A 15,783-nucleotide genomic window follows, 5' to 3' on the forward strand; every position below is an offset into this window, starting at 1 on the left:
GTTGACCAGAAAATGTCATCTTTCACATCATCGAAAGACCTGGGTGTGATGCTGAATATAACGAGAAGTTATGATGTCAATCAAAAGGAAATCCACTATGGTGAAGTGTGTGGTGTGGGGAAAGTCCAGAGTTTTTCATTAAGCAAAAAAGAAAATGGAATTCAGGAATATAGGGTGAAGGAGATTAAAACCTTAGAATATTTTAAGAAAAAAAAAATGTCATGAAGAACCTAGGGGTAAGACAGGAATAAAGACACAGACCTACTAGAGAACGGACTTGAGGATATGGGAAGGAGGAAAGGTGAGCTGTGACAAAGCGAGAGAGAGAGAGAGGCATGGACATACATACACTACCAAACGTAAGGTAGATAGCTAGTGGGAAGCAGCCGCATAGCACAGGGAGATCAGCTCGGTGCTTTGTGACCGCCTGGAGGGGTGGGAGGGAGGGAGACGCAAGAGGGAAGAGATATGGGAACATATGTATATGTATAACTGATTCACTTTGTTATAAAGCGGAAACTAACACACCATTGTAAAGCAATTATACCACAATAAAGATGTTAAAAAAACAAAAAACAAAAAAAAAAACCCTTAGAATATTAGGTGAAAAAATTAAAACAATATATTTCTAATTCCATGGATGGAGAATATTGACATTCCATAGAGTTTAAATTACTAGAAATAAGTGATGAGGTGAAAACAGTGAAGGAAAGAGTAAATTAGGGACTTCCCTGGTGGTCCCTGGTTGTTGAGGCTCTGGGCTTTCACTGCAGGGGACATGGGTTCGATCCCCGGATGGGGAACTAAGTTCCCACATGCTGTGCAGCGTGGCCAAAAAACCAAAAAACTTATATTTCCCTATGTTCTCTGAATAATTTGAAAATTTTTAAAAATTTTTAGAAGAGTAAATTAATGGTGACTTTTGAGGACTAGAAATTGAAAGGAAACAGTAATAACCACAGGAGAGTAAAATACTCTCTACATAAGAAAATAAACAAATATTTATATGTATACTATAATGATGACAGGCATGCAGAAAAATTGCATGGATCATATTATATCTCCATCTTCCTATAGCAACTATATAGTCATAGTTTTGTTAGGATGTGTCTTAAGTAGGTTTTTAATGCAGCAGTTCTCAAGTGCAGTCTGCTGACCTCTGGGGTCTCCAATATGCTTTCAGGGCATCTATAAATTTAAGCCTATTTTCATAAAAATAGGGTGTGAATGTTTTTCGTTTTTCACTGTTGACATTTATAAAAAGAGTGCAAAATCAGTGGTTGATAAATCTACTGATACCTTGACACAAAATAAGCAGTGGCCCCAAAGTGTGCTAGTAAGTATATTTATTTCAACTTTGCACACCTCCAGTAAAATAAGTCAGTTTTACTTGTGAATGCCCTGGATCAAGCAGCACAAGTTAGTAATTTTATTAAATCCTGAACCTTTGAGTATAATTGCAAATATTCAGTGTGGAAAAATATGAAGGGTAGAGCAGTTGTGCTGAATTCTGAAGAATATACTTTTTGAGAAACTAGGAGATTGAGTTCAAAGCTGATCCTCGCACCTCTTTTTCATGAAACACAATATAATTTATAAGAATGACTGAAAGATAAATTATATTTATTCAGACTTGGGGATTTTGCAGAGGCTTTCTCAAAAATGAACAAAGTGAGTCTGTGCTGTCCTTCCAAGGAAAACAACTGACAGTATTTGTTTTACTCATATTATTTGAGTTTATTGGAAGTGAGAGAGAATGTTCTGGAAAACTTTTTTTTAATCTTCGATCCAGAGATTTGATGTTTTTCCAAAACTTAAAATGTGTCCCATGAGATCCATAGAGATACTAAGAATGTAGCTTTGGGTTTTTTTTTTACATTTTATAATGAAATGTGTCAACATTTGTGAGATCTCCGTAATTCATTGAAACAATGTTTTCTAAATGAGTGATGCTTATTTGATGTTACAAAACCAGCTACGGGGTGTGTGTGGGGAGAACATCCATTCACTGATATGGTTGGAGCTTGCCCTTTGCAACTAGTCTCTACAAAACAACCAGTTTTTCATTTGGAATGTAGAACCAAAGAGCATATCCAAAATTATCAGAAAAGTATAGTAGTATCTCTCCCTTTAAAACCACACATCAGTGTGAAGCCATATTTTTCTTCATATACTTCTACCAAACCACATATCAAATCAGTGGTTGAAGAGGCACACATGAGAATCTAGCTGACTTCTACTTAGCTGGTCACTTAAGTCATTTGCAAAATGTAAAACAATACCACCCTTATCCTTAAGCTTTGTTATGTTTTGAAAAATAGACTTATTTTCATAAAACTATGTTGTTTACATTTCTATTCAGTCTATTACTTTAGATGGAGTAATAAGCAAATATTTGGGAATTTCTCAGTTTTAATTGTGAATACGGCAGCTCGGGGTCTCAGGTGTGTGTCGAGGCATTAAAAGTTTGGTAAGGAGCATCTCTGCAATATGAAAGGGCCAGAGAACCGGCAGCCAATGACAAGGGGCTTCACCACTGCTGCTCAGTTTCAACCATCCCCGCTCTGCTCAGATGCTTGTGTTAGCTGCTTATCTGACAAGACGTGGAGGTTGTGCGCTGCTCATTTAGACCTCAGCCTGCGGCCAAGAATTTAAGGGGAATCCCCCTTTCCCTAGCTTCCTTTTCTACACAGCTAAACCCTCTGCAGTACCCACAATACGTACTTCAGCTGCTCCAGCAGATCGAAACGTTCATTTCTGCCTTCTCGTCTCAGCAGGACCGATGCTCTGCTCACCTTCCAGGTTTCTTGTTCTCTCTACGCCCCGGGTAGAAGATTGTTCTGAGGCAGAGACTGAGTGAAGTTCTACCAAGTATTGCTGACATGGGCAATTATTGGCCACAGCTAAAGCCCATTACCTCATCTATGTTGCTTAGTTTTAGTTGATTATTGTGAGAAGAATCCTCTGATATATCTAGCAGAAGTCAGGGCTCTTTCATTTAAAAGTATATCCTGGTGCATTGCCTCATTCCTGCCTCATTATATTTTGAGAATCTGTTATCAAATAATGTATATATATGTATAAATAAACACATAGAAAAACAAATGGACAAGGCAACAAAGAGCCCACATTTAGTAATGAAATATTTTCTCCTGGTCTGAGGTTATGACTATCTTTCTCTAGCTACTAAAGAGCAATCATTGGGGGGGGGGGGGGGGGGCGGGGTCAAAGTTGCCTTTTGTTAATTGAAAATTAAGAAAAGGAAACTTAATTGAAAATTAAATTTCTTAATTTGCATAGAGTCAAATTCATTTTAATGTTTAGTTCCCTAGATTGTTACAGACTCATACATCATGTGACCTCCAACACAATCAAGATAAGGAACATTTTCATACCCCCCAGCTACCTCGTGCCCCTTTGTGGTTACCGCTTCCCTTTGTTCCCAGATCAGGACAAACACTGATCTATTTTCTGTTCATATAGTTGTGCCTTTTTCAAAATATAAATGGAAACATACAGTCTGTGGTCATTTTAATCTGGTATTTTTACTTAGCATTTTGCATGTGATGCGTATCTACGCTGTTGTATCAGTAACTTCATCTTTTTGTTGGTAGTAGTATTCCATCGTAAAGATGGATCACAGTTAACTTATCCACTCACAAGTGGAAGGACATTTGGCTTGTTTCTATTTTGGGGAGATTATGCATGGAGACCTAAAAAAAAAAAAACAGTTTTTGTGTGTGAACATATGTTTTAACCTCCCTTGGGTAAATAGGAGTGAGATTGCCAAGTCACATGGTGAGTCTGTGTTTAAACACTTAAGAAACTTCCAAACCTTCTAATTGGCTGTATCATTTTGTATTCCCAACAGCCTATTTTAAGAGTTCAGTTGCCCACGTACTCTCCTGCACTTTTATTATATTTAATTTTAGGTACTCAGTAGGTGTGAAGTGGTGTCTGCTTACGGTTTGTTTTTTAATTCAAGGGATCTTTCTATTTTCCTTTTTTAAATTTAATTTTTATATTATAGTTGATTTAACATTTTGTATTAGTTTCAGGTGTACAGTAGAGTGATTCAGTGATACATATACATATATCCATTCTTTTTCAGATTCTTTTCCCTTACAGGTTATTAGAGAATATTGAATAGAGCTCCCTGTGCTATACAGTAGGTCCTTGATTATCTATTTTATATATAGTAGTGTGTATATGTTCATCCCAAACTCCTAATTTATCCCTCCCCCTACCTTTCCCCTTTGGTAACCATTAGTTTGTTTTTGAAGTCTGTGAGTCTGTTTCTGTTTTGTAAATAAGTTTGTTCCATTTTTTAAAATTAGATTCCACTATGAGTGATATCATATGTCTTTCTCTGTCTGACTTCACTTAGTATGATAATCTCTAGGTCCATCCATGTGGCTGCAGATGGCATTATTTCATCCTTTTTTGTGGCTGAGTAATATTCCATTATATATATATATATATATATATATATATATATATATATATATATACCACATCTTTATCCATTCCTCTATCAGTGGACCTTTAGGTTGCTTTTGTGTCTTGGCTCTTGTAAATACTGCTGCAATGAGCACTGGAGTTGCATGTATCTTTTTGAATTATGGTTTTCTCTGGATATATGTCCAGGAGTGGAATTGCTGGATTATCTGGGAGTTCTATTTTTAGTCTGTAAGGAACCTCCATACTATTCTCCATAATGGTTGTACCAGTTTACATTCCCACCAATAGTGTAGGAGGGTTCAGTTTTCTCTGCACCCTCTCCAGCATTTATTTTTTGTGGACTTTTTGATGGTGGCCATCCTGAATGGTGTGAGGTGATAGCTCATTGTAGTTTTGACTTGCATTTCTTTAATAATTAGTGATGCTGAGCATGTTTTCATGTGCCTCTTGGCCATCTGTATGTCTTCTCTGGAGAAATGTCTACTCCCATACTCTTCATTTGGGAGTAACAGAGTTTGCTGCTTCTAATGGTTAGATGGGTATTAACCATTACTTAGCAGGGGCAGGGGCAGATCCATTACAGCCGCAAGTAGTTCATTGTCCATCCACCAGAAATGGTTTCAATTACAAGTGTTAAAAAGGATGAGAAACGGGCTTCCCTGGTGGCGCAGTGGTTGAGAGTCCGCCTGCCGATGCAGGGGACGTGGGTTCGTGCCCCGGTCCGGGAAGATCCCACATGCCGCGAAGCGGCTGGGCCCATCAGCCATGGCCGCTGAGCCTGCGCGTCTGGAGCCTGTGCTCTGCAACGGGAGAGGCCACAGCGGTGAGAGGCCCGCGTACCGCAAACAAACAAACAAAAAAAGGATGAGAAACAACTGCAACTCTCAGACATAGACTGTAGGGGTTAAAATCGCATGCCATGTTGAGAAAACGGTTTAGCAGTTGTTAACAATGTGTGTGTGTATCTGTATGTGTATATATATGCCCCCCCAAGTTTCACTCCTCCTACTCCTAAGTACTATAAACAAGAGAAATTATTTCCAAAATGATTGCACACAAATATTCACAGCAGTCATATTAATAGCTAAAAATCAGAAGAAAGTCCATAGATAAACATTTTATATATTTGTAGAATGACCTAAAGTACTGTATAGTTAAACTTCAGGAAAACAGAGATAAATGCCTACTTTTGCTATAAAATGGTTGTAAAACAGTGGATTTGATACAAAGCATGAATAATAATGATGCAAATACACCCCTGAGCTATAAGAATGGCAAGATTGTTGATGTGAAAAGGAATACTCATGGATTGTGAACATTTGTTATGGTTGGTTAGGCAAAAGTAATACCATGTTGGCTTAGTTAAGGAGATAGATATTCAGTGGACATAGTGCAAAGATAGGGTAAAAAGATTTAGACTTGAGCCATTTAGGGGAAAAAATTGAGTTAATTATATTCAAAGCTAGTATAAACAATATGCAAAGAGTGAGATGAAATGGAGTTCTGTGTGGTTGTGAGAGTATGAAGTTGCTTTATATATAAATGGAATTCTTTGGAATTAGCCCTGAGATTCTAAGGATAATAAATAATGAGAGTTATTCATTTAAAGTAATTCTTACATCTTTTTATTTAATTAAATAACTATCATACTCATACCTTTTTAAAGTTTATTATATTTTGAAATACAAGTCAGCTTTCTCATTCACTGACATAAATGATAGCAAACTGTTGAAATGGAGTTTAAAGTCTGAAGCAATTTATATGGAAATTTATTATTAATGTCCTAAGGAAAGTCATTGTATACATCTTTGTAATAGGTAGCGACTACTACTCTACAACTAATTTAGGAAGAGTTTCAAGAGTGCATCCACTCTCTTTGGAAGCTGGCTAAATGAAAGAAAAGATAGGGCTTTAGGAAGAAACACTGTAGAGGGAATTTGTTGCTCATGTACCTAAAATATCTACAATGTTCTTTTGCCAAAACCCTGACAGATTTGAGCCATGACTTCACTTCTACTTACCACGTTTTTTATTCCATTCTGTAAGCGCTTCATCTTTGTGGTTTATCTTTCCCTGGCCTGCTGTCTTTTTTATTGTATTTCTTCTGCTTGTCTATCTTAATCTTGCTTTTTTACCTTGCTGTGTCTCATCTCATTTTGCTCACCTTTTCTCCATTCATTTTGGAGTTGGTGCAACGTTATCCACATGTAAATGCAAAATTGAAAAGAAGAAAAAGTGGGTTGACTACCGTTCTGATTAATATACATACACAGACATGCAGTTTTTTGAAAATCTATAAGAAAGACAAATATTATTCTTGGAGAACAATGTTCTTTTCAATCCTCTTCACAGCGCCCAAACAAATTACATGATAATGATAAAAGGATGACTGTCAACAAAAAGGAAAAGAGAGAAGTAGAGCGTCTAGCAGTGTTTTTGTTTGTTTATTTTGGTTTCAAATGAAAATGACTCTGCATTATCCATCACTTCCTTCATCAACAGAAACCCTTTTCACTCCATGGAAAAATAAGTACTTCAAGAGTTAGTAACTGTGAAAAGAAGATAAAGGATAATAAATTATAAAACACGAAAATAGATTTCCTATGAAGATAAATTGTAGAAACTTTACTCAAATACTCCTTTTTTTGAAATAATGATTTTCAAGCCTGCAATGTATGTATTAGTGTCTATCCACTGGATATTTCACCTTAATACATATTTTTGAATGAAATATTTGGATTTTTCCAAAACACACATAGAAATAGTGGATAGGCGATTATGTTTACTGACATCCTTAATTTGTAGTTTAATGTTCATATATGATACACAATAACTGACTATTATACTATTTCTCAGAAAGTATATTCACTGAAATGTTTTTTATCCATAATATGTACAGCACCTCTTGTACAGATACAGACTTTTAAAATTCTAGGATCCAGTCATAGTTCTATGAAGTGATGTTTTCTGAAGAGTGTTACGTGTCTACAGTTAGTGCGTTGTGCGTTTCTGTAGTTCATTCATTTTCAATAATGCATAATATTCCATTCTTTGAATATATAATATATTCATGCTTTCTCATTTTGATGGACTTCTGGGATATTTTCAGGTATCATAAAGGCTGTTTGGAGCATTCTTTCCCATGCCTATTGGTTTGTACGTACAAAACAACTGGAGGGTGGGTATGGAACATTGGAATTGTTGGTCTTTGGGTATGAGACGGTTTAAACATTACCCTACCCACTGCCACTTTGTACTGCTTCTCTCTACATTGGTTTAGTTCTGCAAAAAGCTTTCTGTGTGCATATTAAATGTAAGCATGTAAACTACCAATGCCAGGTAAAGAAGAGATCCACATTTTTTGATGATTCCCAAAGAAATTCCAGGGAACACCTGTAATTGCCCAAATCTGGATTTTATGCCCATACCTGCAGTTCATGGGAAGAATCCATCACCATCAAAATACAATGGAATGGTTTAACCAGAAATCAAAGAAGATCTGTTACAGTAATAAGAAAAACTCACTGTGTAGAGCCAAACATTTTAGCCAATGCAATTTCACGTAAAGGAGTAAATAAATACATGTCGAGTGAATACTGTGTGCCAGGTAGTGAATGTCAGTTCCTGAAGACTCACTATTTTAAAAATATGCGTATGCATTTCTCTTAAAAACCGATAGTACAAGTTTGTTCTAAGATGTATAGAGTAGCTTACTTGGATTGCGTCAAGACGGGTTTGGGAGCAAGAAGGTCACGATATGAAACATCATAGGAATTAAGTAACAAGCAGGGAAAACATTTTCCCATGAAATGTGTCAGTAAGAAAAAAAGTTACTCGAGGAGAATAAAAATGTTCAGTATGATTTGAATACGGCATTGAAAAAGGGGCTATGATGAAAAATGAGGCTAGGAAAGGAGAAAATGACATTGAAGTAAATTTAACAGTTTAATGTTATTCCAGGTGCAAAGGAAAGTGGTTAGGAATATTTAAGGAGGTACAAGGTCACATATTTGGTTTAGGTCCTTCTCTGTATGGTACAACTGTATGGCAGTGATGGATGCTGGGCATGAAACATAAGGAAGATTGGAGATGAAGATACCAGGTCAGAAGATATTGACCAGCAGGGAGATATTAGCATCCCAGCTCAGACAAATGATCCCTCATTAAATGTCAATATCAGATGACTGTGCTGGGCACGGACTTTTAGAGCCCCCCCCCCCCCCCAGTGAAACTAACAGCCTAAGGTCCCTGGGAAGAGAGAGAGAATGATCATAATAAATGGATCTATGATCAGGTAGTAGATGACAGTGAGTGCTGGCAAGAAAGGCAGCACCGACCAGAGCTGGGGTCAGAGGCATCAGGCTCGTACAGACAAGTTCCGATTGCCAATTTACGTGAAGAAATCAGAATAGTCGTCCTTGAGACTGAGACATGGGGAGTTAACCATTAATTTATTTAGGGGAGGAGCATTCCTGGAAGATGAAACATTCTATGCAAAGATCACAGGGTGGGAGTTGTGGAAAAGAAAGGAGGTCACTGTGGTTGGAAAGAAGTGAGTTTGGGGACAAGTTGTAAGCACTGAAGCTACACAGAAAACCAGGGTGAAGACCATGTGGGCCTATATATGCTATTTTAAGAACACTGATATAAAAAAACAGCTTTATTGAGGTATAAGTGACATTCTATATAATTCACCCATTTTAAGCATGCAATTTAATCATCACACAATTTTATACCATTTTATCACTCCGTTAAGAAACCCTGCATCCACCAGCAGCCACTTCCCATTGCTCCTTGCTCCCAGCCCCTGCCACGCAATAATCTACTTTCTGTCTCTCTAGATTTGCTGATGGTAGACATTTTGTATCAGTGAAATCATACAATATGTGTTCGTGTGTCTGGCTCTTTCACTCTGAGTAATGTTTTTAAGGTTTATTCATGTTGTAGCATGGATTTCTATTCCTTTTCATGGCTGAATAGTATTCTTCAAATAGAAACATCACAATTTTTTAATTCACTCATCAGCTGATGGGCATTTGGATTGTTTACATTTTTGACTATTAAAAATGATGAAAAATTTTTGAAAATTTGAAAGTGAAAAATTTTGACTTATGAAAAATGCTATGAACATCCATGTACAACTTTTTGTGAGGACACACATTTTGTGTCTACACCCAGGACTGAATTGTTGGCTCATAACGTTTAATCTTTTGAGGAATTGTCGGGCTATTTTCCAAGCACCTGCATCATTTTCCAATTCCACAAGCAGTGAATGAGTGTTCCCATTTCTCCACATCCATGACAAGATTTTTTTTTTTTTTTTTTGCGGTACGCGGGCCTCTCACTGTCGTGGCCTCTCCCGTTGCGGGGCACAGGTTCCGGATGCGCAGGCTCAGCGGCCATGGTTCACGGGCCCAGCCGCTCTGCGGCATGTGGGATCTTCCCGGACCGGGGCATGAACCCGTGTCCCCTGCATCGGCGGGCGGACTCCCAACCACTGAGCCACCAGGGACGCCCCGACAAGATTTGTTATTATTTGTGTTTTGACTGTAACCTTCTGCTTTTTATTTTCCTTTCACTGATGACAAATGTTGTTGAGCATCCTTTCATATGCTTATGAGTTAACGGTAATCAATGCCTCATTATTTTCAGCCTCTCGTACCTGTGGTACACCCTCTGCCCTACCAGTTGAGGCTGTCTCTTAGACATATTTGCCAGGAATTTTGCCTCTGCAGATTGAAGCTGGGATTGATTGAGAAATACTGGTGGACTGTTCCTCCCCGTGAGACAGTGTGCGCCATGACTGGGAGCTGAGGAGAGAGGCAGCCCCATCTTCTGGTCACGCCTGCCCACGTGGGACTTCCTTCCACTGAGCTGAAGGAGGCGAAGGCTCCAGTGCCACAGATTCTCTGTTCCTACTGAGATTTAGAGGAGTTTCTTGAAAAAAAATTTCTTCATTTGTTGTATGCCTTTAAGATAATTTCCAGAGAGCATTTCATCAGTTACAGATGTTTCACTTGGGAATGATGGATGGGGCTCCTGACACTACTGTTCTGGAAGCGGGACCTCCAGAATGTTGACCCTTATCCTAAGTGAAATGGGAAGCCTTGAGAGAGTTTTGAATAGAAGAGTAACATGATATGCCATAGTTTTAGAAGACTCATTCTATTTGCTGTATTGAGAACAGCCTGTAAGAGTCAGGAGAAGAGAAGAATAGTTTGAGGGTGATAGTGTATAAAGAAGAATGTGAACTAGACAGATAGCCAGAAGGTAAAATTAATAGGAAATATCAGTTGATTGTACGTGGGAAACACAAGAAAAGGAAGTATTGATACATAATGTAGCTACAAAATGGAAAAATCTGTATCATACTGGGTCCATGCATATGTATGTGAAGAACTGACTCACAATGGACACACGTAGTGAGTATGAGATAAATCTTGCTGTGTTAATCCACTGGACTTTTAGATTTTTAATTCTTTTTTTAATGTGGCATAACCTGGCCTATTCTGACTAACACAGTCATTGTTACTATTGACAGGCCTATTTGGTAGCTGAAGGAACATAATTTTAGTATTTAAAATACTGTCTAATGGTTAAGTAGGGACTTGTAGTAGGTAGATTCCAAAGATGACCCTCAAGATTTGTACCCTCTGCATAACCACCTTCTATATGAGTGGGTGCCAGAGGTGAAGAGAGATTTTTAGATGTAGTTAGTGCTCCAAATCAGTTGATTTTGAGTTAATCAAAGGGAGATTATCCTGAGTGGGCCTGGATTAACCAGGTGAAGCCTTTAAAAGAAAAACTGACTAGGAGCTGAAGATCTCAGCCCCACAACCACAAAAAGCTAACTTTTGTCAGAGGCGAATAGTCTTTTAAAATTTAAATTAAATGGCAACCATGTCATTATAAGATTTAAATAGATATGTATCGTATATGTACAGTGACACTGGAAAAACAGGTGTCATCTAGCACAGAATGTTTGAGAGACAGAAATTTAGTTAGAAATGGACATACTGATTTTATTCTATGCCAGTTATTTGTTGCTTCACTTTTCTGTTCATATTCTAGTTTATATCCCCTTATTTAGACTTAGATATTTTTCTTTCTTAGATTATTTTTTATTGGGATATAGTTGATTTACAATGTTGTGCTAGTTTCTGCTGTACAGTAAAGTGAATCAGTTCTACATATACTTATATCCACTCTTTTTTAGATTTTGTTCCCATCTAAGTCATTGTAGAGTACTGAATAGTGTTCCCTGTGCTATACAGTAGGTGCTTATTAGTTATGTATCTTATATGTAGTGGTGTGTATATGTCAATCCCAATCTTCCAGTATATCCCTCCCCACCCTATCCCCTTTGGTAACCATAGGTTTGCTTTCTACATCTGTGACTCTATTTCTGTTTTGTAAATAGGTTCATTTGTACCATTTTTTTAGGTTCCACATATAAGTGATATATGATATTTGTCTTTCTCTGTCTGACTTCGCTCAATATGACAATCTCTAGGTCCATCCATGTCACTGCAAATGACATTATTTTGTTCTTTTGTGGCTAATATTCTATTGTGTATGTGTGTGTGTATATGTGTGTGTGTGTGTATATATATATATATATATATATATATATATATCACACACCACATCTTCTGTATCCATTCTTCGGTCGATGGGCATTTTAGGTTGCTTCCATGTTCTGGCTATTGTAAATAGTGTTGCAATGAACTTTGGGGTGAATGTATCTTTTTGAATTATGGTTTTCTCACGGTATATGCCCAGGAGTGGGATTGCTGGATCATATGGTAGCTCTACTTTTAGTTTTCTGAGGAACTTCCATACTGTTCTCCATAATGGCTGTATCAATTTACATTCCCACCAACAGTGTAGGAGGGTTCCCTTTTCTCCACGCCCTCTCCAGCATTTATTGTTTGTAGTTTGTTTGATGATGGCCATTCTGACTGGTGTGAGTTGATACCTCATTGCAGTTTTGATTTGCATTTCTCTGACAGTGATGTTGATCTTTTCATGTGCCTCTTGGCCATCTGTATTTCTTCTTTGGAGAAATGTCTATTTAGATCTTCACCCAGTTTTTGGTGGGGTTGTTTGTTTTCTTGATATTGAGCTGCGTGAGCTGTTTGTATATTTTAGAGATTAATTCCTTGTTGGTCACTTTGTTTGCAAATATTTTCTCCCATTCTGTGGGTTGTCTTTTTGTTTTGTTTATGGTTTCCTTTGCTGTGCAAAAGCTTTTAAGTTTGATTAGGTCCCATTTGTTGATTTTGTTCTTATTTTCATCACTCTTAGGAGATGGATCGAAAAAGATCTTGCTGTGATTTATTTTATCAGTGTTCTGCCTGTGTTTTCCTCTAAGAGTTTTATAGTATCCAGTCTTTAAATTTAGGTCTTTAATCCACTTTGAGTTTATTTTTGTGTGTGGTGATAGAGAATATTCTACTTTTATTCTTTTACGTGTAGCCGTCCAGTTTTCCCAGCACCACTTATTGAAGAGACTGTCTTTTCTCCACTGTATATTCTTGCAATTTATTTGATAGTGTTTTTTTATAGAGGAAATGACTCTATAACTGTACATGGTTGTAATTTTTTAAAGACTTAAAACACACCCTCTGATCCTAAAATTGCAAAGCATGTGGTCTTAAGTGTGTTGGGATGACTTGAATACTAAGTTCAATGATTAATATGTTAACTAAGGAATGAGCAATACAAATATTTGAGCAAATTGCAATAGTATGACACACCCCCTATTAAATTGCAATTTCTCACTTGTTGATCGTCCATGGTACGCTACACAGTATCTTCAAAGATAATTCCCTTGTAATACGTTAAGCTGCATGATATGATTAATTTATAGTATCTAAGTTAATAAAATCTTTGAAAGATGAACTTTGTGCTTTAAACTTCAACTCATGCAGTTTGGGAGAATCATCATAGGAAAATAATTTAAAATACCCTTTTCCTAATATAATGTATAGAATTATTTAGAATTGAGACTGCAATCCATATTGTTCCGTTAGGATAAAATATATTGATTTATTTTCTTAAATTTAGTTTTTGGAAAATTTGAATTACTCAAGCAGTAGTTAAAAACAGCACAGATTTTAGCAGTACACTTGTTTATAAATAATCCATTGATAATGACTTCTGGTTACTTTAAGGTATCAGTAAGAAATTTACCCTCTAAGAACTTCAGTTTTCTAAGAGTAAGAAGGACAAACCCAATCTCATAGGCTAATTGTTAGGGAAAATAATGTGTGTAAAGTGCTGAACATAACTTCTGTCACACATTGAACACAAGAGCATTTTCCCCTCCTTCACACTATGTCTCTACCTTTGCTTCCCCTCATTTCTTCCTCCCTTCTTGTCCAAGTCAGGAGCACAGGACAATCTTATGTAAAAGATCCAAATACACACATTGGGTCTAATCCTATACTTTGTAGAATTTCACTGTGTCAAAAAATCAACAATTTTGTATAAATTCCATTATAAAGTTGCCCTACATTTCTAAAGGTAAATATTAAATTCATCATAGTTACAAAAGTAATTTTACAATTGAAATAGTTATCACATCTGATTAATAATTGAAGAAACACCGATTATTTTGCAAATTGTTAGAAAAGCGTATGTCTCCTCATTGACAATCTATCAGCCTAGATTAGTCCAGGCAGAATAAGAAGACTGCATTTGTTTCATACTTCAGTAAGGAGTCTGGTAAGTCTATGCATTAATTTGGTAATGTCTATGCATTAATTACTTGGGACAGAGAACATGGCTATAGTTAACATCTTTCATGAATTTAAATAATTGGAATATAATAAATAATAGGTTGTTTAAAGCATTTAGATCAGTTCAGCTAGCATCTCAGAAATACTGGACTGCATATATTCATCTGAGAATTCACTTTGAGTGCTCTGCTACAGACCCTCTCAAGATCTGACTGTGAGAAAAATAATGAAATATATTTTTAAGAATATGTAATGTTTCTTTCTCAATAAACTTCTATTCCTGGTTTAATATGAAAAGGAAACCAGAATGTTCCGTATTCTGGATGTGTTATTGACTTCTCAGTAAAGAAGCAACAGCGGGTTTTTTTTAAAAAAACAACTTGCATTATATCAGAATTAGTTATGTGCATCATTCATTTCCAACAAATTCAAGGAATCAAGTACTAATGCCTGTAGGAAAACAACTGTTAGAAAGCTCTGGTTGAATTCTACTGGTAGTCCTAATGTGAGTGCCCAGGACAACTGTAGACAAAGTGTTGCAGTAGGGAATTTCCAGAGGCTATTGCAGCAATTTAAGAAAAGCAATGGTCGTTGAATTAAGGTATTATGGTCACAAGATTGCTTCTGAAGCTTCAGTCAGCTACAAAATGCCTTACTCAAATCAGAAAGCTGAAGAAAGGGGCCATACCTCTGTGTCTGTTTCCTTTTAGCAGGTACACAAAAGTCCTAAAAGCCTACTAGCAGATTTCCCTGAACATCTCATGGCCAGGACTGGCTCATGTGACTATGCCTGGCTGCAAGGGAGGCTGGTAAACCAGGGAACAAAACTGTTAGATTATGATGAACCTGAGCCAGTCACATCACCTGAGTCTGGGCACATTACCCCCCATACTTTATTCCTTTGGGTAGCAATCAACAGTGTCTGTCACGTAGGGCATATTTATATCCTTCATTACTATAACTTAGTGCTCTTCTAGATAATAAAGCAGTCCATGTATTCACTGAAAGAGAAAAAAAACATAAAAGAGATGACACAGATATCTCTTTGGGAAAAGAGATGATACAGATATCTCTGGGAAAAGAGATGATACAGATATCTCGTTGGGAAAAGAGATGATACAGATATCTTGCTGGGAAAAGAGATACTCAGCAGAGAATGAACTGATTATTGAATAGTCTAAGAAAGAACAGGATAATCTCTGGTCTCAGTTCTGCTTACTAAGAAAGTGGTAAAGCCTCAAAACAGGATCAAAATTCATAGATGCCTCCAAATTCGGGCAAAGGCAGTGAGAGGGGTGGGTGGTGCGTGTGGGTAGCAAACCCTGCAGGTCCCTCTACTGCTCAGCCAGTCCCCTGCACTGCTCCAATCTGAGCCCGGGGATAACTTCCTGTTCTTCCACCACTGATGCTAATAATCAGTCACTGACCACTGCAGAGCACATCTCAGTCCAGTGCTGTGGTTTTAAACAAGCCTCATTTCAGCACCTATTTGAAAAAAATATATGCTTTTTATGTAATTTAGTGGAACTGTAATCATTTGGCATCTAGTCATGATGTTGAATCTTACCTCGCTAGAATG

The sequence above is a fragment of the Phocoena sinus genome, chromosome 14 (genome assembly GCF_008692025.1).
Source record: "Phocoena sinus isolate mPhoSin1 chromosome 14, mPhoSin1.pri, whole genome shotgun sequence".
Lineage (NCBI taxonomy): Eukaryota > Metazoa > Chordata > Mammalia > Artiodactyla > Phocoenidae > Phocoena > Phocoena sinus.